General features: G+C 34.7%; 1 long non-coding RNA gene across 1 annotated transcript; it reads right to left on the bottom strand.

The window, feature by feature from the left end:
• Window positions 1-2386: 2386 nt before the first annotated feature.
• LOC106326560 lies at window positions 2387-3044 on the bottom strand. The gene is made up of 3 exons (XR_001267267.1): window positions 2980-3044; window positions 2565-2587; window positions 2387-2477 (listed from the first exon to the last, which is right to left on the bottom strand). It is a non-coding gene; the product is annotated as an uncharacterized LOC106326560 (long non-coding RNA).
• Window positions 3045-22535: the final 19491 nt, after the last annotated feature.

Here is a 22535-nt window from a genome sequence, read left to right on the forward strand (position 1 = left end):
TTTGCAAATATGGAACTTGGACCAAAAACACACTGAAACCCAAACTGTTCATGGTTGGATTTACACAGTTGCCCCGATGGCTCTGCTACGGTAAGAAAGAGAAACAAATTAATATTTTATTTAATATCAATGTAAAAATGAGAAATCTAATAAGTTAAAAACATTATTTTGTCTCTTCTTTCACGTTCTCTCTTTTTCTTTCTATTCTTTAATTTTTTTCAGAATTATCACCGTCTTTTTTTCTTTCTTGGCAAATCCAAATCTCAATTTTATAAATCATAAACTCTTTTCAATTCGATTTAAAAGTTTCGTCTATCCAATCATATACGAAATACAAAAAACATTTTTTTCTCTTCGTCTCTTTGTACGACGGCGCGTGAACTAGTCTCATCACCATCCACCGCCGCCTCCGCCACTTTACCATCATCAAGTATCATCTCTGGTGGATCAGTTGAGAAGACAAGAGCAGGCTAAGGGTAAAGTACCCAAGTAGTGTACTTTTTCTTAATTGTTACCACAGTTCTTGGAAATGTTTTTCATTTTTATTTAATAATGATGTAATTGGTTAACATATTTTGTTTGTCATTTTTGTTATAGTTAGCCGGCTACAAAAATGGACACATTAATAGACTTATATATGGTGTTTGGACTAGTGAATGTAAAAAAATTATATGTTCGCCTAAACAGAAAATTAACTCTCTAACAAATCACAATACATAATATTAATTTTGTGATCAGCTAAACATAAAATTAATTCTCAAACAAATTGCAATATGTTTACATGTACGGCTAAATATAAAATTAACTCTTTGATAAGCTGCAAAACATATGACTAAATTTAATTTTACGGTTAAACATAAAATTAACCATCTATTAAATCACAATATATATGATTAAAAAGATTGTTAGCCGTATATAATATATTATATTCGACTAAACATAATATTTCCTATTAAAATATTTTATATTCTTTATATGGTTATGCTTATTGTTTTACTAAATTATTTATGTTTTACTAATATTGTATCTTGAATTGTAATATGGCATTTGCTGTTTGCATGAAATCAAAACATAAACGCGTAATTAACAAGGAAGATGATATTCAAGACCTGTGATTCATACATATTATATTATTCGCAACAACGATTCTTTTTGTGTGTGATTCAACAGAGACTCATGCAACTAGTAATCCAGGATGCCTTCAGTAAACAGACGGCCACTCTTCCGTCAGCTTCTACGGCCAGTCTCCGTCATCGTCTCCGGGAGCATTTGTTCTTCTCTTCTTCTTCGGCATCCTCTCTCATCTTTTTATTCGTTCTCTCTCCTCTTATTCTTCTTCCTCCTCTATAGCATCATGGATCTTCCTCCTCTCCATTAAGTGAGATGAAGGAAAGCTGTAGCAAGGGTGAGGTGACGGAAAGCTGTAACATACGTGAGGTGACGGCGTGACAGTGAGCTTGAGCAGAGGTGAGGTAACTGTGTGAGAGCTTGAGCAGAGGTAATGGTGTGATGGAGTGACGATGCGACGGTTAGTTGGCATGATGGTGTGACGGCGATAGAAAAGAAAAGAAGGTGATAAATTTGAAGATAAGAAGAGAGGAGATATCAAGAGTGTATCAACTATGACGGAGAAGACGAGGTAATTTTGTAGCAATAGGTGATGAAATTATCGAGGAAAACCAAAGAGTATCGATTATGGTGGATGAGGAAGTAACTCTCTTGACAAATATAAACACGTGTAATGTAGAGATACAGAGGTTCTGAATATGGTATAGGTTGTGTTTTCGCTCAACACAGGGGGTACAACAGCCATTAAAAAAAGACACATCAGCGAGAAAGTGGCTTTTCCGTATCTGCAAATTATGCAGTTATCTTTGTACATGGAGTGCAATTTCTCAATAAAAAATGAGATAAAAAATCAGAACAGGTGTCTAATATAGCTTTTTTAGAACATGGAAAATACCCATACGTGATACGTGCCTCTTTGGTATTCGCTAAATAAGTTTAGACAGAAGAGGGAAAAATTTCCCTTATCTGAGCATCTTTATCCCTAGAACCCATTAGGGTTTCTTAATCATTTGTTTAATAATAAATTTGTGTTAAGAACTTTAGTTAAGAGACAATTAAATTTTTGTCCTCCATTGCAAGTTTTTTAAGCAAGAGTTCTTACAAAAAAAATTGAAAGAACTTAGAAAAGGAAGAAAGAACTTGAAAAGAAACATTTGATCTTGTGAATACACTTTCATTATCCATATCATTTATACAAGTTTCTGATAATACAACCTTTTGTAATGGACGTTGATGCTGCACTACATTAGACCTTGACGACCTTTTAATCATCCAATCCCCACGACAGAGCTTGGTTATGTGATCACTTGGCAACTTTGGCGGAGGCAATGTCTTTCTTGGCTGAAGCCTGGATCTGTAATGGTTTAGTCTCGCTCAACACATCTCCGCCATATACATCACTGGTCTTTCTGTAAAATTAAAACATACTTATATCATACTTCTTGGAAGAAACAATTGATCATATACCAGAAAGATTAAAACTTTTAATTACTCACCAGAAAACACTTTCATCAACGTCCTTGACATGAAAATACAAGACGTGTGAGAAAAAGAATACAAGACACAATAAAACTAAGGAACTCTATGGAAGAAGACGATTGACATCTCAACACAAGTTTCTAATCTTTCCAAAGAACAAAGAACAAAAAAACAAGGAAATGAAAAACTTGTGGAAGAAGAGAACCTAAAAACATGATTAATGCTTAATTGATGGTTTCTCTTGCTCTCGGACTATGATCAATACTCAAACCCTGCTACAAAGGGTGATGTCTCTAACTCAACATACAAAGGCTATACATATCACCTAACTTAAAAGTTCTGCAATTCACAAAAAGATCAAACCTTTACTTCATAAGAAACATGAGAAACTGGATTTGGATAAAAAAAAATGAGAGTAATCTAAGCACTTACAGTCATAACAAACAAAGCTGAAAGTGCACCAGACAAAACAGTAGCTTTGGGGTGTCGCATAGCCATCAGTGATAAAATAAAATAAAAAACATAAAATCCAGATTCCAAAGAATATAGAATCCAATTCGAAAAAGCAGAGATCGATGTTTTTAAATTACCATTCCACGACGGCCAAGCTCTTTATCAGATCCTTCCGATTCCTTGTCAACCCCAGATTCCTAGGCCCAATAATCCTTAATACCTAAAATCGATTGGATTCATAAAAATACGAATCTATGGAGGAAAATCGAATACCTGCGCAGAGATGGTGGAAAGGAAGATGAAGCACTCATGTTTGGACAGCTGTCTCATAAGAGATGTCCCTTGCGTGGCTTCATTAAGAGTCGTGTCTTCCCTTTAATATATTTTTCATTTTCTTTTTAATTATAATTACCTTAAGATACATGCTTAAGAGACCCGGATAATGGTGCTCTTAGTCGATGTTTCTCACTAAATTTCTCCGGTCTCTCTTGCTCGATGGCTGCTACGCCTTCCTCCAAATCCGTCCATGAAATCACCGTCAAGGTTCGGATTCTTTGAATTTTTTGTATTGATTTGAAATTCGTGAATTGAATTCAGTTGATTATAACTCTCTCTATCTAAAAGAAAAGGATGAGTGACGAAACAGCGTCTACGAAGAAGAAGAAGGAGAAGGAGAGTTTGGGATGGATGGAGTGGATAAGAGGATGGAGTAGCGTTTTCGGGGAGATTCTCTTCCAAAGGATCACCGCCTCTCATTACCTCAATCCTCTCCCTCTTCCTCCCGTCAACGGCCTCCCTTGCATTGTCACTGGCTCCACCAGCGGCATTGGCCGTGAGACCGCTAGGTTTATCCTCTTCCCCCACTCGTCTAAGTCCGTCAATCAAATTACGAGTTCGATTTTGTGTAGATTGGGGATTGTTCTGGTGCCTTTGCTTCTTTGTTCGCAGGCAGCTTGCGGAGGCTGGTGCACATGTTGTGATGGATGTGAGGAACACGAAGGCAGCTCAGGAGCTAATTCAGCAATGGCAGAATGAGTGGTCTGGCAAAGGTCTCCCACTTAATGTCGAGGTACACTCTTATCATCTCCTATATGAATTTTCTCCTCTGGTAATGATGAATAAATTATAGTTTAATTTGTGGCTAATAATGTCTATTTTTGAGACTGGAAATAGTCAATAATGTTTATTATCATATATAAATGATCAATCGTTTTGCATAGTAGAAACTTCAAACTGTATGAGATCTTGTGTATTAGTTATTAGACAAGTTAAAGCCTACGTCAAACTTCAAACCGTATGAGATCGTACTTTAGCTTTAGTTCTTTTTAAATCACTAAACTTTACCAATCATGTTATAGCTTTATTTTTAAATTTTTTTTTATTTTTAAAAGTTAAAACCTATATCAAGTTTCTATTAATTTTTACCAATCATGCTTTTACTTTATTTTAAAGGTACAACAAAAAACATAAAATTTTTTTTTTTCTTATGTATTTTAAGCAAAAAACCTACATTCTTTTTTTATAGGCTATAGAATCTGAAAAATGGAAAACTATCTATAATATCAAATAAATGAGATAATCATAAATACAAACATTTATAACTATTTTAATTTAATCTTATGTGTTTTTTAAATTATTATAATATTTTAAATAACAGATATATTATTTGCATATCACATTTTAAATAATAGTAAACTTTGATAATTTATAAAAATAATTGTTTCATATATAAATCACACGGTTCAAATATTTTATTTTAAACTATCTACAGTCTATAGCTTACAGCTACAACAAATTTAACTACATCAAACGTCTCTGCACAAAAATCTACAGAATAATTTTACAGATACAACCAACTTATCTACAGCTAAACTTCAACCGCTACAATAGAACCAATCACCACAATTGTGTGTATTGTGTAACAAGAAGACTATCTACCACGTTTCTGATTAGTTTATGTCATTTTTTTTAAATTTTATGAAATCCAATAATTTGTAAGTTTTATAAAATTTAAATTTAATAATTCAACTTCTAAATTTTTTTTAGAAAAATAATTTTTAAGAACTTCAAATAGGTTCTGCCATTGGACCATGACAAATTTAGTTACATTACGAGAGGTTTTAAATTTCACAAATTACAAAATTTACAATTAAACTAATCATTAGAACCCATGATGCGTTCTGACCATTGGAGATGGTCTAAGTTTCATAGGAATAAATTGTATATATATATATATATATTGACCCGTAGCAACATTAGTATATTTTTTTCTTGAGTTATTCTTGGGTTCACCCCCTATGGTGAACATGTAGGTTCACCAACCAATAAAAATTTATTATTTTATATTCAATATCTTTAAAAATAAAGTAATAAAATATTGTTAATTTATATTATGTTTAAAATAAAAAAATAAAAATAAGGCATAATACTAGTTGCAAAAAAAAAAAATTTAAAACGTCAATAAAACATTAAACCCTAACTAAATCATAAACCACGAATAACTCTTTTTTCTTTATAAGTGGACGAAGTAGGCGACTTCGCATGAAATGCTACAATGCCCTTATAACTTACAAAATATAAAAGGCCCATGCCGCTATCACACTTAAAAACATGATTACGTTACGTACTTGTTAACTTACCTGCATGGGGTCTCACCACGTTCTTTGATCATTCCTTATCTCTTGACGACTTGACTTTTTTTTTTTCTTTTTTTTTTGGTAAAAAGCACTGTCTTGACTTGTAAACTTGTAAATCTAACATTTGACAGCAAACACGTTTACATGTACTATATAAACCCATGTAACTCAACACACGTACATAACCATGTATATGTATCCGCAAGTTCAGGTAATGAAAATGTTCAGGTATTGATAAGCCCTTTCTCAAACAAAAAAAGGTTCAGGTAATGAATTGATTTTGCTAAAGTTGAACCTTTTTTGATAACTATGTAAATTTCATTAACTTGTAATGTGCAGGCTGATACAAGAAACTTGAATCAGAACATTGCTACAGAAAAGAAGTATCAAAGAGCCCACTAGAAAAGACTCATTGACACAAAGTTGGGTATATACACTTTAGAGCAAAGATTCAAGATTCATGTTGCCGGCTGACTTTAGATCACACAAAGTTAGGTATATACACTTTAGAGCAAAGATTCAAGATTCATGTTGCCGGCTGACTTTAGATAATGATTAAACCGGGGTTCTTAGGATGAGGTTTCCGGGTTAATCATGTTCTCAGTTCTAACCTTTTAGCATAGTACTGTAGGGGTTGGCAACTTGATTATAGCGATTAATGATTTGTGGATATATTGTGCCAGCTGTTATGTCATTAATGAGCTTTTCCGAAAGCAGAACATCATCTTGGACTTTTCTCACATCAGTCGACAACACTTGCAATTTGGTCCACTGCATTTATATAATCGCTACAAAAAACCGTAACGACTAAAAATTACAACGAAAATGTTTCGTCGTAAATACCTTATAAATTTACGACAAAAGTACGTGACAAACAATATTCATCGTAAATTTACGAGGATATTACGACGACACATGTTACCATTATTTATTGGTAAAAATGTGTATTGAATACATTTTGAATTGCCTAATTTCGTTGTAAACTCGTTGTAAAACTAATGTAAGAGAGATGTAAAACCCTAGTAAAATTTTCCTAGTAAAATCCTTGTTATACTTTACCTACCAAATTCGAATTTTTTTCTATATATATATGTCATTTCTCACAACTCACTCTCTTACAACACACAAACGAGAACAAAGAAAAAAAATCCGAAGAAAAAAAATTTCCCAAAAAAATTCTGAGGAAAAAAAAAATTTCCAAAAAAATGGCGGATTACGGTAATATTTACGAGTTACGAAGTTGGATGTATTCCCATAAAGATTCGGAAGGAAGAGTGACGAATTCATTTCTGAGCGGGCTAGAGACATTCATGTACCAGGTGCGCTCTACACCGATTACGCAGGAAAGCGGTAAGATGTTCTGCCCTTGTCGAAAATGCATGAATTCAAAATTTGCACGTGGTGAAACTGTATGGAAGCATTTAGTAAACCGGAGATTTACACCACAATATTATATTTAGTATCAACACGGAGAGGGTTATGGTGGAAATGAAGCTAGTAGTAGTAATAATAATTTTGAAGATACTGGTAATAATGAAGAACCGAATCATTTGCATAATGAATATAATTACCATCAAGAGGAGCAGATGGTAGATCATGATAGGGTTCAAGACATGATTACTGATGCATTTTTAGAAACAACTACAGCAATAACTGATGGAACTGGAAATGTAGAAGGACCTAATTTGGATGCAAAAAGGTTTTATGAAATGCTAGATGCTGCAAATCAACCAATCTACACTGGTTGTAGATAAGGTATCTCTAAATTGTCTCTAGCAGCTAGGATGATGAATATTAAAACGGATCATAATTTACCTGAGAATTGCATGGATGCATGGGCGGAGTTGTTTAAAGAGTATTTGCCAGAAGATAACGTGTCTGCTGAATCTTATTATGAGATTCAGTAATTGGTTTATAGTCTTGGGTTGCCTTCAAAGATGATAGATGTTTGCATCGACAACTGCATGATATATTGAAAATATGATGAGAAGCTAGAAGAATGTCAGTTCTGCAAGAAACTACGATTCAAACCGCAAGGACGTGGGAGGAATAGGGTACCGTACCAAAAGATGTGGTACCGTACCAAAAGATGTGGTACCTACCAATTACAGACATGTTGAAAAGGTTATATCAATCTGAGAGGATTGCTGCATCGATGAGGTGGCATGCTGAACATGTCCAGAGGGATGGCGAGATCGCTCATCCATCAGATGCAAGAGCGTTGAAACATTTCAACAAGGTACACCCAGATTTTAGTAGAAATATTCGGAATGTCTATCTTGGGTTATGCACCGATGGATTTAGTCCATTCGGAATGTCCGGGAGACAATATTCTTTGTGGCCAGTCATTCTTACGCCATACAATCTGCCGCCGGAAATGTGCATGGAACAAGAATTTCTATTCTTAACCATATTAATCCATGAGCCGAAGCATCCAAAACGGTCGCTAGATGTTTTTCTTCAACCATTGATACAAGAGCTAAAGGAGTTGTGGTCAGAAGGGGTGAGGGCGTATGATTCTTCGTTGAAAAACAATTTTACGATGCGAGCAGTTAGGCTGTGGACGATAAGTGACTTTCCTGCTTATGTGATGTTGTCTGGTTGGACAACACATGGAAGATTATCTTGTCCATATTGTCTTGGATCGACAGATGCTTTTTCAGCTGAAGAATGGTAGGAAGAGTTGTTGGTTTGATTGTCATCGTCGCTTTCTTCCTATTTCTCATCCATACAGAAGAAATAAGACAATGTTTAGGTACAAAAGAGTTGTCAGAGACATTCCTCCTCCATATCTCACCAGCCAACAGATCGAAGCGGACATTGATTATTATGGAGCTCAGGAAACAATTAAGTGTGGAGGAAACTGGCATGTTCCTGGAAATATTACTGATGGGTATGGTGTGGCGCACAATTGGCATAAGAAGAGTATATTTTGGGAGCTGCCTTACTGGAAGGATCTTCTTTTACGTCACAACCTGGATGTGATGCATATATAGAAGAACTTTTTTGACATCATGAATACACTACTGAACGTCCATGGGTAGACAAAAGATAACAAGAAGTCAATGATGGACTTACCGGATATATGCTCAAGAAGTGAGTTACATATCAAGAGCAATGGAAAGGTTTCTGTTCCTATCTTTCGGTTGTCATCAGAAGCCAAAACAACTGTTTGACTGGGTTGCATCAGAAGTTAAGTTCTCTGATGGTTATGTTTCTAATATGTCAAGATGTGTTGAGCGAAGTCAAAAGTTCTCAGGAATGAAGAGTCATGATTGTCATGTGTTTATGCAACGACTACTTCCATTTGTTTTTGCCGAACTCCTTCCAACAAATGTACATGAAGCAGTTGCAGGTAAATATTAATTTATAATATATGTACATATGTTATGAAATGTTATTAATTGGGTTACTTTTGCAATATACAGCCATCAGAGCATTCTTCAGAGATCTTAGCACACGTACGTTCAAGGAAGAAGTCATCGAACAACTTCATGAGAACATTCTGATCATATTGTGCAATATGGAGAAGATGTTTCCACCATCATTTTTGACGTCATGAAGCATCTAGGGGTCCACCTCCTGTACGAAGCATTGCTTCGTGGACCTATTCAGAATGGATGGATGTATCCGTATGAGCGTTCCATGAAACATTTGAAGGAAAAATCAAGAAATCTTGCAAAGGTTATAGTTGCTGGGAGTTTGACAGCAAAAACATCTAACTTCGCAGCATACTACTTTGCTCCAACTGTTCGTACGAGACAAAGAGTTCCTAGAAGATATGATGATGGAGGAGTACCGATATCATATGCAGTTGATGGTGTTCCTGACTTTTTCTGTCAAATTGGACGGTTTGGTGGTAAACTGAAAGAAGTATGGTGGTCATGTGAAGAAGAAAAGCATAGTGCCCACACTTATATTTTGCTCAACTGCGAAGATGCAGTAATCCGTTCCTTTGAGTGGTTCTTATGAATGTTAATTATATGAAAAATGTTAATTATATATGCTCTATTGCATTCATTTTTTTTGCAGCATGTTTGTATCTCAAGTTAAAGAAGCAATACCAGGAATATCCTCAACTGAGGTTGACGTACGGAAAGATAAGCACTTTCTAGTGGTTAAAATCACAGGTGTACCTGATCAACAACTTAATGAAATCCTTCTGATCGATCCGGAAAACCAACAATATGAAGATCTTCCCGAAGATGTGACATATGAAGCACATGAAGACGAGTTCGATGGAAGCGACGATGATCATTATACTGATCTTGATGAGAACGAAAACGATTCAGAATGATGTAATCCATGAAAAAATGTTGTTTTTCTTTTTCATTTTCTCATTTTAATGTATGTGTATCAAATAATTTTTAATCATTTTATCATTTAAATGTATGTGTAACATATGTTGTTTTATATAATATGTTTTTTTTAAATTAATCTGGAGTTTAAGGTTTAAGTTGGATAAAGAGGAAGAAGATGTAAAGAAGAAGATGATGTTATAAGATAAATAACTTTGAGGTTTAGGTTTTCAGGTTTAGGGTTAAGACTCGTAAAGTCGTCTTAAACAAAAACACAGACCTGGTAAATTCGTCGTAACTCGGTCCACGTAAATGCGTCGTAAATTTTAACGGGTCTGGTAAATTCGTCGTAAATGAAAAAACGCGGGCTTGGTAATTTCGTCGTAAATGAAAAAACGTGGGCCTGGTAACTACGTCGTAACTTTACGACGAGTTTACGAGGAATGCCTTTTCTTATATATAGGCGACGCCTCAGAACGAGCTTTGCTCGTTCATTCCTCCCAAATCCCTCTGCACTCCTCTAAGGTAACCTCTCCCTCTCTCCAATTTTTTTTTTAAAATTGTTTAGTTTTTGGTGGTTAGTATATGTAATTAGTTTAAGTGGTTAGTGTAGGTAATTAGTTTAGGTGATTAGTTAGGTATCAGAATAATATTTTTAAATTATGTCGTTATTGATAAAACTAACTGTAATTTGTTTTTAAAATTTAGACGGGTCCTAGAAGAAAGCCAACATCACCTACTTACTCTCAGATATTTCATGATGGTGTCGGGACATCTTCTTCCAGTCCATCATCTCCCGAGGCAGTTCCGGACTCTCACACATCCCAGAGAGTTTCTTGGAGTCCTCCTCCTCCTGCACCTCATATGCCTCCACCTCCTCCTCCTCCAGACGCTGCACCTTAGCCTGTCCCAGCAGGTGCAGTTCATCTAGATTTGTGTGTACCTCCACGAGATGTACAGTGGAGGATTTGCTCGCCCAGCCTGGACGAGATGGTTTGGATGTTCTGGATTCCGTTAGACCGTCGGGAACTTATTGGTAACCTATTATTTTTTAGTAAATTAAAATTAAATTTTTTTTTCAACAATTAGGTTCTCTTTTCAGGTTTGGGGCCAACAACCGTGATGGTCGGAACGTGCCGGAGACGATAAAGGGCTACTATGACGGAGCCTACCCAAATTGGAGCAAGACTCCGGACCACGTTAAGACGACTTGGTTTAAATGTTTTGTGGTAATTTATATTTGTTTTAAATCTAATTAAATATTTATATCTAATTAAATATTTATTTTAATTTTTTCAAATTTTTGTTTGTTTCAGCAAATGTGACACTGGTCCTTGGGAATCACCGAGAGGGTGAAGAGGAAATTCATTACAAAGGCAAAGACCCGCATTTGCAACAATGTCTCCGATTGGAAGAAAAAGTGGAAGATCTACGGTTATGATGGAAAGCCCACCGAGCTCACGAAGGAAGTATGGGATGATCTCATCACCTTTTGGAAGCTACCCTCTTCGATCCGTAAGGTCAACTCGTGCTCCGCTTCCCGAAGAACGAAGGACAAAGATGGTCATTTTCCCATGGTTCATAGAACCGGGAAAAAGCCTCACGCCGGAATCCGTCTAGAAGCTGTAAGTTGTTTCTAATATTTATTTTGAATTTTTGAATTAATTTAATTTTTAATATTTAATTTTATTTAATTTTTTTGTTTATGAGAAGACGGGAGTCTTACCATCTCTGTCTGATCTATCCAAGATGACTCACACCACATCAGACGGGATTTTTGTGGATCCGACATCCGAGAAACTCTTCAACGCAGTGGCTTCTCGGGTTGAAGAGCGGGAGACGCAATTCACCTAGCAGTCTCCCGATGGATTACCTGTAAAACTGACCACAGAAGAGGTCGGCAGAATCTTCGAAGAGATAAAACTTCGTAAATTTATTTAAATAAATTTATCTATTTAATAAAATTTAACTATATTAATATGTTTTTATATGTGGCTTCTAGAAAGAAGGGACGGACAGTATAGGTTTTGTTAACGAGGTTTCTAAGGCAACTTCGTCATACGCTTCAAGACGGGATGAAGAGAACTCTCAAATGGGAGCTCGGATGGATAGCCAACATGATCGTTTAGACTCTTTTGAAGATCTGCTGGACGTGATGGCGGTGGGAAACCCGACTGTGCAGAGAGCACTAAATGAGAGACGAGCAGCTCTCGGGATGCCAATACGGAATCCCGAAGATGCCGATCTAGACCGTTCTCAACCGAGCACCGCCACCGACTACTTAGATAATATGTAGTAGTTTTGTTTTGTTTTGTTTCGTATTATGAATTTACATATAATGTTATGACTTTTAAATAGTTTTTAAAAATATGTTTTGATTTTCATATTTCATTTTATATTTAAATTTTTAATATTTCGAATTTTAAATAATATTTTTATTTTATTTTAATATTAAATGGTATGAAACGATGTAAATTCGTTGTAAACTTTACATGGAATTTTCAACGAAATCCTCGTAACATCGTCGTAACTTTTACGTGGAGCTTACATGGGCAGCATTGTAAAATCTTCGTAAATGTTACATGGAGTTTACATCGAAATAATACGAGTAGTTTACAACGAAATGTTACGTCTCGTTTACGACGAAATGTTTCCTTCCGTTTTACGAGGAAAGATTTCCTTGTAAACGTGACCACGTGTTTACGACGAAACCTCCGTTACGACGGACGTTTAACAACGAAACGGTTTTCGATGTTAATTCGTTGTAACACCCATTTTATAACGAATTTACAAGAAATATTGTCCTTAAAAATATGTTTTCTTGTAGTGAATATTTTATCTTTTAGTTATCTTGTTAGTGGACCGTAATTAAGAAATTAGTCAGGAGTGACTCTGGTATAAGTGTGTTTAAAGATGTACGGTTACAATGGATGATAAAGTCCGGGGGTAGAAGTCATTTCCTTAATCATGCACCTTTTCGTTTCCGTGATCAGCGTAAAGTGTCAATCGAGTAAAATAATTAAAAGAAAAAGACAATGATTATTACTAATTATCAACTCATTAACCTTACTAACCCATATGCATATGTACGTCAACCAAATTAAATCATCAATATATTTGGTCCACAAGAATTGAAGAGTTGGACCGCATAATGTTTACGAAGTCCTGTTTTTTTCCAACCTAAGATCCATTTCCCAAAAGTTAAAACACTAAGAATTAATTATTATTTTCCTTTAAACTACTACTCCTAGGAAAAAATACCGCATGAAGAATATATCATTAAAACATGTATTGTAAATGTAGTCTATAGAATTTTTTGCTGTAAATGTATTTGCTGAAGTTGTAAAAAATTATATAGAAAAAATAAAGATACTATGAATATATTTCTAACAGCCATATATTTTTTTTCTACGGCACAAAAATATTGCTTTAGTAAATAAAAAGTTTACACTTATTCTTATTTTTTTTGCTAGTTTTAAAAATTGATTTAAAGTATGATTGGTAATTTTAAAAGTTGTAGATAAAAGTTAAAGATAAAACATGTATTTACAACTAACCAATCAGTTCTATTAAAAGTTTTAAACCTTAATTAGTACTTATATATTTTTAGTTTGGATGATATTATCCAATATTCTTATCTATGTTTGATGTCTCCGTATAATGTCTCCGTATACTTCAACGTCTTGAAGCACCTCTAACCTAACACTATATTTTACTCCAAAATGGAATGTGAAATACAGTAATGAACAAAAAATAATATATGTCTTTTTGATATAAACATGTGTCTTGCGAGTTATAATTGTATAATCTGAGGTAGTTTCACGCATGATCGAGAGAAGTTTCACGGTGTCACTACAAGAAAACACGTCAGTTGCAAGGGAAAAATGCATCGCAATTCCATTGCAAATCGCTTATTGCGAGGGTTTTGCGAGCAACCACGTTCCCTCGCAAATCGCTCGTCGTAAATAAAAATCACTCGCACAACGCTCGCAAATTTGCGACGGAAATATATTCCTTGCAAATTTGCAAGACAACAATAACTGTTGCAAATTTGCGACGAAACTGATTTCCTCGCAAATATTTGCGACGGTTTAGTTTTTCCTCGCAAATTTGCAATTAATAGTTTCGTCACAATTTTGCAAGAAATCTTTCCGTCGCAATTTTGCATTGGTGTTTTTTCCTTGCAGAATTGCGAGGCTTGTTCCGTCGCAATTTTGCAAGTCATTGCGAGTAATTGCTTTTTTTTGCAGAATTTGAAATTTAATAAATTATTATTTACTTTTAAAATTCTTAAGAAAATTATATAGTTAACGAAAATATTAGTGAAATAGAAAGAAATTCAAGATTCATTACACAGACACATACAAAGAAGTTTCAAGTAATTAGAAAAAGATAGAAAACAAACTAAATAGCATCAGATTCATCATCATCTCCAGAACCAGAACCAGAACCATGAGACACGTCTTCAGACTGAAGAATGTCGGCCACGGTAGAGTCTTTGCTAGCGAGATAACGAACAACAGCGTTCGGCTTCAAAATTTCATTCTCTTGTCACATGCAGCTCTGGTCTTGCACATAACTCTGGCAAATCCAACCTCGATTTCAAATTGTCTTTACTATTTCCCTTCACATCCAAAAGAGTGTTCATGATATTCTCAAAAACATTCTTCTCTATGTGCATCACATCAAGGTTGTGCCTTAAGAGATGATCATTCCAATATGGAAGTTCCCAAAATATGCTCTTCTTATGTCAATTATGAGAAGATGTATACCTGTCTGGCATGTTCGGTGGAGTGTGCCAATTTCCCCCAACTTTACATGTCTCCTTAGCACCGTAATAATCAATCTGCTCTAACAAAGATGCTCCTGGTTGCATTACTGGGGGAGGAACACGCACTACCTTGTTTTTCCTAAACAATTTCTTGTTCTTACGATATGTATGATGCGGCGGAAGAAACCTACGGTGACAATCAAACCAACATGACTTCCTCCCATTTTTCAGTTGAAAAGCATATGTCCTATCCATACAATATGGACAAGATAATCTTCCATGTGTGGTCCAACCAGATAACATTCCATATGCGGGGAAATCACTAATGGTCCACATAAGCACTGCACGCATATTAAAGTTCTGTTGCTGCGAGTAATCTCATGTCTGCACGCCATAATGCCACAACAGTTTCAGCTCATAGATCAAAGGTTGCAAAAAAACAGCAAGTGCTCGCTTTGGATGTTTTGAACCAGACACTAGAATACTCAAGAACAAAAATTCTCTTTGCATGCACATCTCCGGAGGGAGATTGTATGGCGTCAAGATGACATGCCATAAAGAGTATTGCCTTCCAGACATACCAAATGGACTAAATCCATCCGTGCATAAGCCAAGATAAACGTTTCTAAACTCACTCGCAAAGTCGGAATATACGGTTTGAAAGTGTTTCCATGCCTTTGCATTTGAGGGATGTGTAATCTCGCCATCTTTCGCCGAATGTTGGGCATGCCATGTCATCGACGCGGCAGTCCTTTCTGAGTGGTATAAACGCTTCAATCTATCTATGATCGATAAGTACCACATACGTTTGTACGGCACATGATTCCTTCCTGTGGTTTCTTGATATCTTGGTTTTTGACAAAATCGACATTCCGTCAGTTTTTCATCATCTTTCCAGTAAATCATGCAGTTGTCAACGCATACAACAATCATTTCAGATGGTAGACCAAGACCCGCAACTAGCTTCTGAATTTCATAGAAATTATCAGCAGCAAGATTACCTTATGGTAAATACTCATTAATGAGTTGAGCCCACGAATCCATGCACTTGTCATTTAGATTATGATCACTGTTGAGGGTCACCATCCTTCGTAGATGGGTTCATTGGCAGCGTCTAACATATTATAAAATCGTTGTGCGTCTATGTTAGGTTCTTCCCTACTACTATCAGGAATAGCAGCTTCATGCAATGCATCTGTAACCATATCATGATACCTATTTCCCTGTTGCTCATACCCATCCTCCAAACATATTTTGCTCATACCCATCCCCCGCATTATTTCCAAGCATATTTTGCTCATACCCATCACCCGCATTATTTCCAAACATATTTGGCTCACGAGGATCATAATAATTTGTATTATAATTTGGCAGTTCAAATCCCTGACCCGTACTACTACTTGATGCACCTTCCCCATGCAAAAACCATATGTAGTAGTTTAGTCTAAATCCTCTGTTATATAGATGCCTCTTCACAGAATCTATTTCTAAATATGAGTAGTTCTTGTATTTTCTACAGGGACAAAAGATTTTACCATGTTCCCTTGCGAATGGTTGGTTAGTTGAATGTTGTAAGAATCCTCGTAGTCCAGCCCGATACTCTTTCATCACTTCACCCGTAACGCGTATATTTCATGTCCGGATGCCATTTTTCTCTCAACTTTTTAATTTTTTTTCGTTTTTTTTTCCAATGTTCGCTCACTTCTCACAGCTGCTATATATAGACACCTGAAAAATATTTGCAAGGCACTTGCAAGGGAATTGCGACAGATATTGCAACGGAATTGCGATGCCTCCCCTTTGCAAGGGATTAGCGAGAGAGATTTGTCCCTTGCAAATATTAGTTACACTTTGGAAAAACGTGTATCACCAACCTATCCATTTTTTCCGACCGAATTTGCGATATTAAATGCCTTTCATAAATTAGTTACACAAAACAAAAAACGTGTATCACCAACCTATCTGTTTTTTTTTGTGGCGGAATTGCAACGAACGTATATGATATTGCAATTGACACGCAAATCCCTTGCAAATTTGTCACGGATTTGCGACGAAAACTTCTATCGCAAATTTGCGACGACGAAAACTTCTATCGCAAATTTGCGATGGTTTTGCGTGAGTTTACGGAAAAGTCTCGCAAATTGGTTGCAATTTTGAGAGGAAAATATTTTGACGCAAATTTGCGAGTGTTTTGTGAGGAAAATTTTTTTCGTCGCAATGCGCTTGCAGATCCGTTGCAAATTTACGAGGAATTTTTTCCACCACAAATTTTCCTTGCAACATGCGTGTTTTCTTGTAGTGTGTGGCATACCACCATTGAATCATTTTCGATGATAAGGTTGGACTTCTGTCTTTGAAGCTTTGGATCCTGTTTCGAATATGAAGATCCAGAAGAGATAAGAGGACACGGCTGATCGGAAATTACTTGCATGAAGTCGACCATTATTTTCATTCCAGATCCAGTACAGTGTCGCTTGCCAGGAGAGGAGAGTGAGGAGTCTAGATGCTTTATCATCAGTGAGTGTTTCCATTAGAGAGGAGGTTTGGTCCCATGATCTGAGGGTCTCACTCTGCAGCGAGAGGAAACTAGTGACCAGAGATCGAAGTTGTAACCACATTCAAAGAAGAGGTGGTTGTGATATTCATCATGAGAGTTGCAGAGGAGACAAAGTGGGTTAGCTTGCAGTCCCAACCTATCATCATGTCCTTTGTATGGCATCGATTCAGCATCACAAGCCAGGTAAGAGCACATCAAAAATATGATTTAAATCCCCAACACACCACCTTCACCGCCATAAAGTGAAACAAAAATATGATCTAAGGATCCAATCTTATTTTTCCTTGTCAGAGAAAACAATCAAAGATGGGTAACAGTTTAGGCGGCAAGAAAACGACCAAGGTCATGAAAATAGACGACGAGGCATTTAAACTGAGAACTGCAATGACAGCGGAAAAGATCTTTATAAGTTGGTGCCAATGAAATTAGTACAAAATGTAAAAAGTAAAAAAAAAAAACAAAATTTCAAAAAAAAATATTAGAATAAAAAAACAAATACATCAATTTACGAACACATCTAACAAATAGATGCATAACCTTTTATATAATACAATCATTTTCTGTTATGATAATTTTTAAGATAACCTAATCTTAAATTAAAATTCATCCTAAAATCTACATTTCAATTTATCAGGATCACTTAACCCTCAGCTAAATTCCTTTCGGATCTAAACTTTTATCTTCCATACATCTGAAAGTATTTTAACAAATACATCAATATCTAACGCAAAACAATGACATTAAAAGCTTGACCATAGAAACATCAAACAAAAAAATCTTGGTTTTTATTTTATTTTTCAGAGATAACTTTCTTGATAGAGGTACGTCCTCCTTATAGAACAAACCTAAGTTTGTTTCCCAAGTTCTTCCAGAACACTTCAAACAATTTTCCTTTTCTTTAGTGGAAAACTTACTCTTTTAGCAAACTTTTTTTTTTCCTTAATGAAAAATGTCTATTTTTCTTCAACAACATATCTTCTTTCTTTTTCTTCAAGAACATATCTTCTTAATTTTTTTTCAAACTTAACAAGCTCAACCACATCACAAAACACAAACTACCATATATCTCCATCTTAATAACACACACGAGTATTACTTCATATAGTACTTCGCGAACTGATATAGAAAATTTTATAAATACACATCTTAATCTCCTTCTTTTTGACTAAGTATGTGAACTAATCACCTCTAGATAGAAAATCACATCTTCAATTTTCGTCTATGAGTCACATCATGGTAAAAAATATATATGAAGATCGACGTCCTCCAAACTAAAGATGAAATCTCATTGCATCATCTTCATAGTGATCAAATCTCATGAGCCTTATCCTTCTATGATTAACTTCTTGAATAAACTTGAAAAAATCACGTCGAACATGTCCTTGAACTCCAAAAGAATAACATAGTGGATCATGAAATCTCATATCACAAGCTTGCTTCATCTGATTCTTCTCTCGACAGCTTGAAACACCTTGGCCTAATATGTCCAAAAACTCCACAATGATGACAAACATTCTGAAACTTTTGTTGAGATGCACTTTTAAGGTTGGAAACTTTACCTGAAGCAGCCGATATAGCAGTACTCATAGCAGTTGTATTCTTTACATCAGTTGATGTTGCAGTTCCTACAACAAATTTAACGATTGGCTTTTCAAAATATGCAACTACATTCTCGGTTTTTCTGCTGGCAAAAAAAATCTTCAACTTTTGAATATTCTCCTACGTACCGATCAATTTTTTTCTAATATTGAAAAGATGATCTGGTTACGTCGTCCCATTATCCATTATCCAGCATCCTCAAATCCTTTTGTGTTTCTTGAAGTTGAACACTAGCATGTTGTGCTTCTTCTTTCTCAGATGCTTACTTAAGTTCTTATCAACTTGAGCTTCTAACTTGACTTTCTCCTTAGGCAACACTAAATTTTTCTCAACGAGCTTGAGTCAATTCTCATAACGATTTTAATAGCTCTTAGCAAGATCAAGATTTTCAATACTCCCAGCATCATCACTATCACATTCAGATACACGTTCTGACGTTGATGTAGATCTTGGCACAAATTTTTTAGAGAACTCGACTTCAAAGTTGTGAATGACACAAAGTTCTTTAGCTGCTCACCACCTTCTGAATTATTTCAAGAACCATACTTAACCTTTATGTTCTTGTTTTACTTCTGAAAATTCGCACATTCATAGCGAACATGTCCAAATCCATTTCATTGTATCTTGGATGATGAATTACCGAAGTCACTTCTTCTTCCATTTTCTTTCCTGCCTACTTTTTGCTTCAAATACTCAGCAAAGTTTCTTGAGAGCATCGACATAAGATCTTCTAAATATGAACTGTTTAAAACAATTCTATATAGATCTTCTTTTGTCTTATCCATATCTCCATACGATTTGCTCAACAAAAAAGCTTGAAAAATCCCAACAAACTCATCAAAAGTCATCTTATCCAGTTTATGAGCTTCTTCAACAGCGGAAATCTTTAACTCAAACTTTGCTGGAAATGATCTCTTCAGCTTCCTCATTAGCTTATTATTTTTGTACTACTTTCCAAATGCAAAAAAATATATTAGATATGTCACACAACTTAGCACAAAGCCGAGCTACGGTTTCCTCTTCATCCATAATTAAATTCTAAAATTTAGATGCTAACATATCTATTTTGTTTAGGTAGACACTTGTAGAACCTTCAAACATATTTTCCAATGTTTTTCATTCCTTTAGAACTGATTTACATTGAGAAATTAACTTGAAGTAGTTTGCATCAATCGCATTACAAATTACAGTTTAGGCCGTAGAATTTTAATTTGAAATCTTCTTCCCTGTAGCAGTCTATTGATCTATTGGTTTAAGAACTTCAACCTTCTTATCATCAATCATCACCATATGACTCCCACCAAGATACAATAGAACTCCAATAGTCATCATAAAGACCACTGATAAAGGCTTGCATATGAACCTTCCAATATCCATAATTGTATGAATCAAGATGTGATGGTCTTGTCATAGATGTTCTCTTTTGATATGCATGCATCAATTCCGATTCAAAAACTATATTCTTCTACTTTAACCATTTTATGTCCTCGCCTTTTAGGATCTCATTAGTGACTTAGTTGATCTGTTTTGATATTAAATGTAAGTGAGGATGGTGTCAGAGTATAAAGTGCATAAAGTAAAAAATACAAATTTTCCTTTCTAAATTCACTAGGCAAGAAAACAAATACACCAATTAGCATACAACATGTACAACCTCCTGAAATACTGTCTTTTTCTATTATAAGAATTATGTAGGATAACTCAATCGTAAGCTAAAATTCACCTTAGAATCTACACTTCAATTTATCAAGATTAACCATCCATGAGCTAAATTTTCTCTGAATCTAAACATCAAACTTCCGAATCTCTGAAAGTACGTCAACAACTACGTAAACACCTAACACAAAACAGTGACACCAAAAGCTTGATTATACAAACACCAAACAAATATCTTTTGTTTTTTTTTTCAGAGGCAATTTTTTCACAGAGACACGTCCTCCGTGTATAACAAACTTAAACTTTCTCCTAAATTCTTCCATAACATTTTAAGAAAATTTTCTTTTTCTTTAAAATAAAATTATTTTTTAAACATTTTTTTTGTGCCGTTTGTCTTTTAATTTTTTTTTTCCTTTTCCAAACTCACTAAGCTCAACCATATTACAAAACATGAACTCACATTTAACTTTATCTATATGACACAGATATGTACTAGCTCCTATAGTATTTTGCAAACTGATATAGAACACTTCATAAATGTACATTTTTAGTCCTGAAAGACTTTCTCAGCCGCGTTTTGTTAGACCCCGAATATGTTAAGCACAACGGTGGTTGAGCTAAACCACATGAAGTAACTTTTCTTTAATGACCAAGTTTTGATGGGTATAATAATGACTATAATCGGAAGATCATACAGTTTTGAATAATAATAAAATGTGTTGAAAATAATTCATTTCTATCGGAAAAATCAGAGTAGATTGAGATATTTTTACTGGGATCAAACTTTGCATGCTGCTTTTATTCTTATATACTATAGTATTTACATAATATTTACACCCAACTCTCAAGAACATTATTTTTAAAACATAAATTTATATTCTTACGTAAACAAAAAACATTAATAATGTTGAAAAAAATTGATCATTTGCAGAAGCGAGTGAGTTTCATGGGGAAACGAGATCACCGTTGCTTGAAGTTGAACCATTAAAAACATATATGTATACATGCATAGACTGTTTCATCCATGTCTTCCCAACGTTTCTGCATTTCGTTGTACATAAAGAGCAAATAATTTTGAGAGAGAGTTCGTGAATATATTCATCACTGTTTTGCTAGAGTTTATATTATTTATTATTCCTATTGTTTTAATAAGATATTTTACACATATTAAAAAAACATACGAAATTTTGATCACCAGTGCATTAGTTTTTTTGTAACTAGTCATTTTCATAACTTTTAACCAATAAAATTTTAATATATAATTATAATTTTAAATTTTACAACTTATCATTAATTATTTGTTGAAAATGTAAAAAAAAAAAGTTTCATTTTGAAACAATTTTCTCTAGGACATGGATTTTTTCGGAATGAATGGAGCAGAAAAGAAAGAAAAAACGGCTTGTTATTTGTAGTCGGATTCATCACTGTCTCTCTTCTCATTTATTGACTTTTGTTTCTCGGGAAGAGAAAAGTAGGGATACGAGGATGAAGAATTTTCTTGTTTAGATATTTCTTTAGATATTTTAAAATTGGCAACCGGACTTAAAAATTGAATATTATTGAACTTTCCAGCTACGAAATTTTGTTTTTGTTAACCTAGTAACTTTCTGGATCTATAGAAAGATTTAGACTAATCTCAAAAGAGATGTAATTCACAAATAAACTTGTTTTGAAAATATTCAAATGTATTGTAAATAATAAATTTCTATCTCCGTAGTCACATGATAACAATAGTGGAATACTTTCAAACAGAATTGGTTTTTATTAATCAGTAGAGCATGTAATTTATAATGTGTCCGCCCAAGCTTATTCTAGCTGCTTAATTTGAATCACGGCGTACGTTTTATGTGATCTAGAAGCCAATTACTAATTAATAAATTGTGTGCAATACTGTATTTATAAATGATATCTAAGTCAGTAAGTTTCGTACGAATAAATTATGACTTTTTTTTGGGTTCACCCCCTATGGTGAAGGTTACCAACCAATAGAAATTTGTCATTTTAGATCTATTATCTTT

This window comes from Brassica oleracea, chromosome C2 (genome assembly GCF_000695525.1).
Source record: "Brassica oleracea var. oleracea cultivar TO1000 chromosome C2, BOL, whole genome shotgun sequence".
Lineage (NCBI taxonomy): Eukaryota > Viridiplantae > Streptophyta > Magnoliopsida > Brassicales > Brassicaceae > Brassica > Brassica oleracea.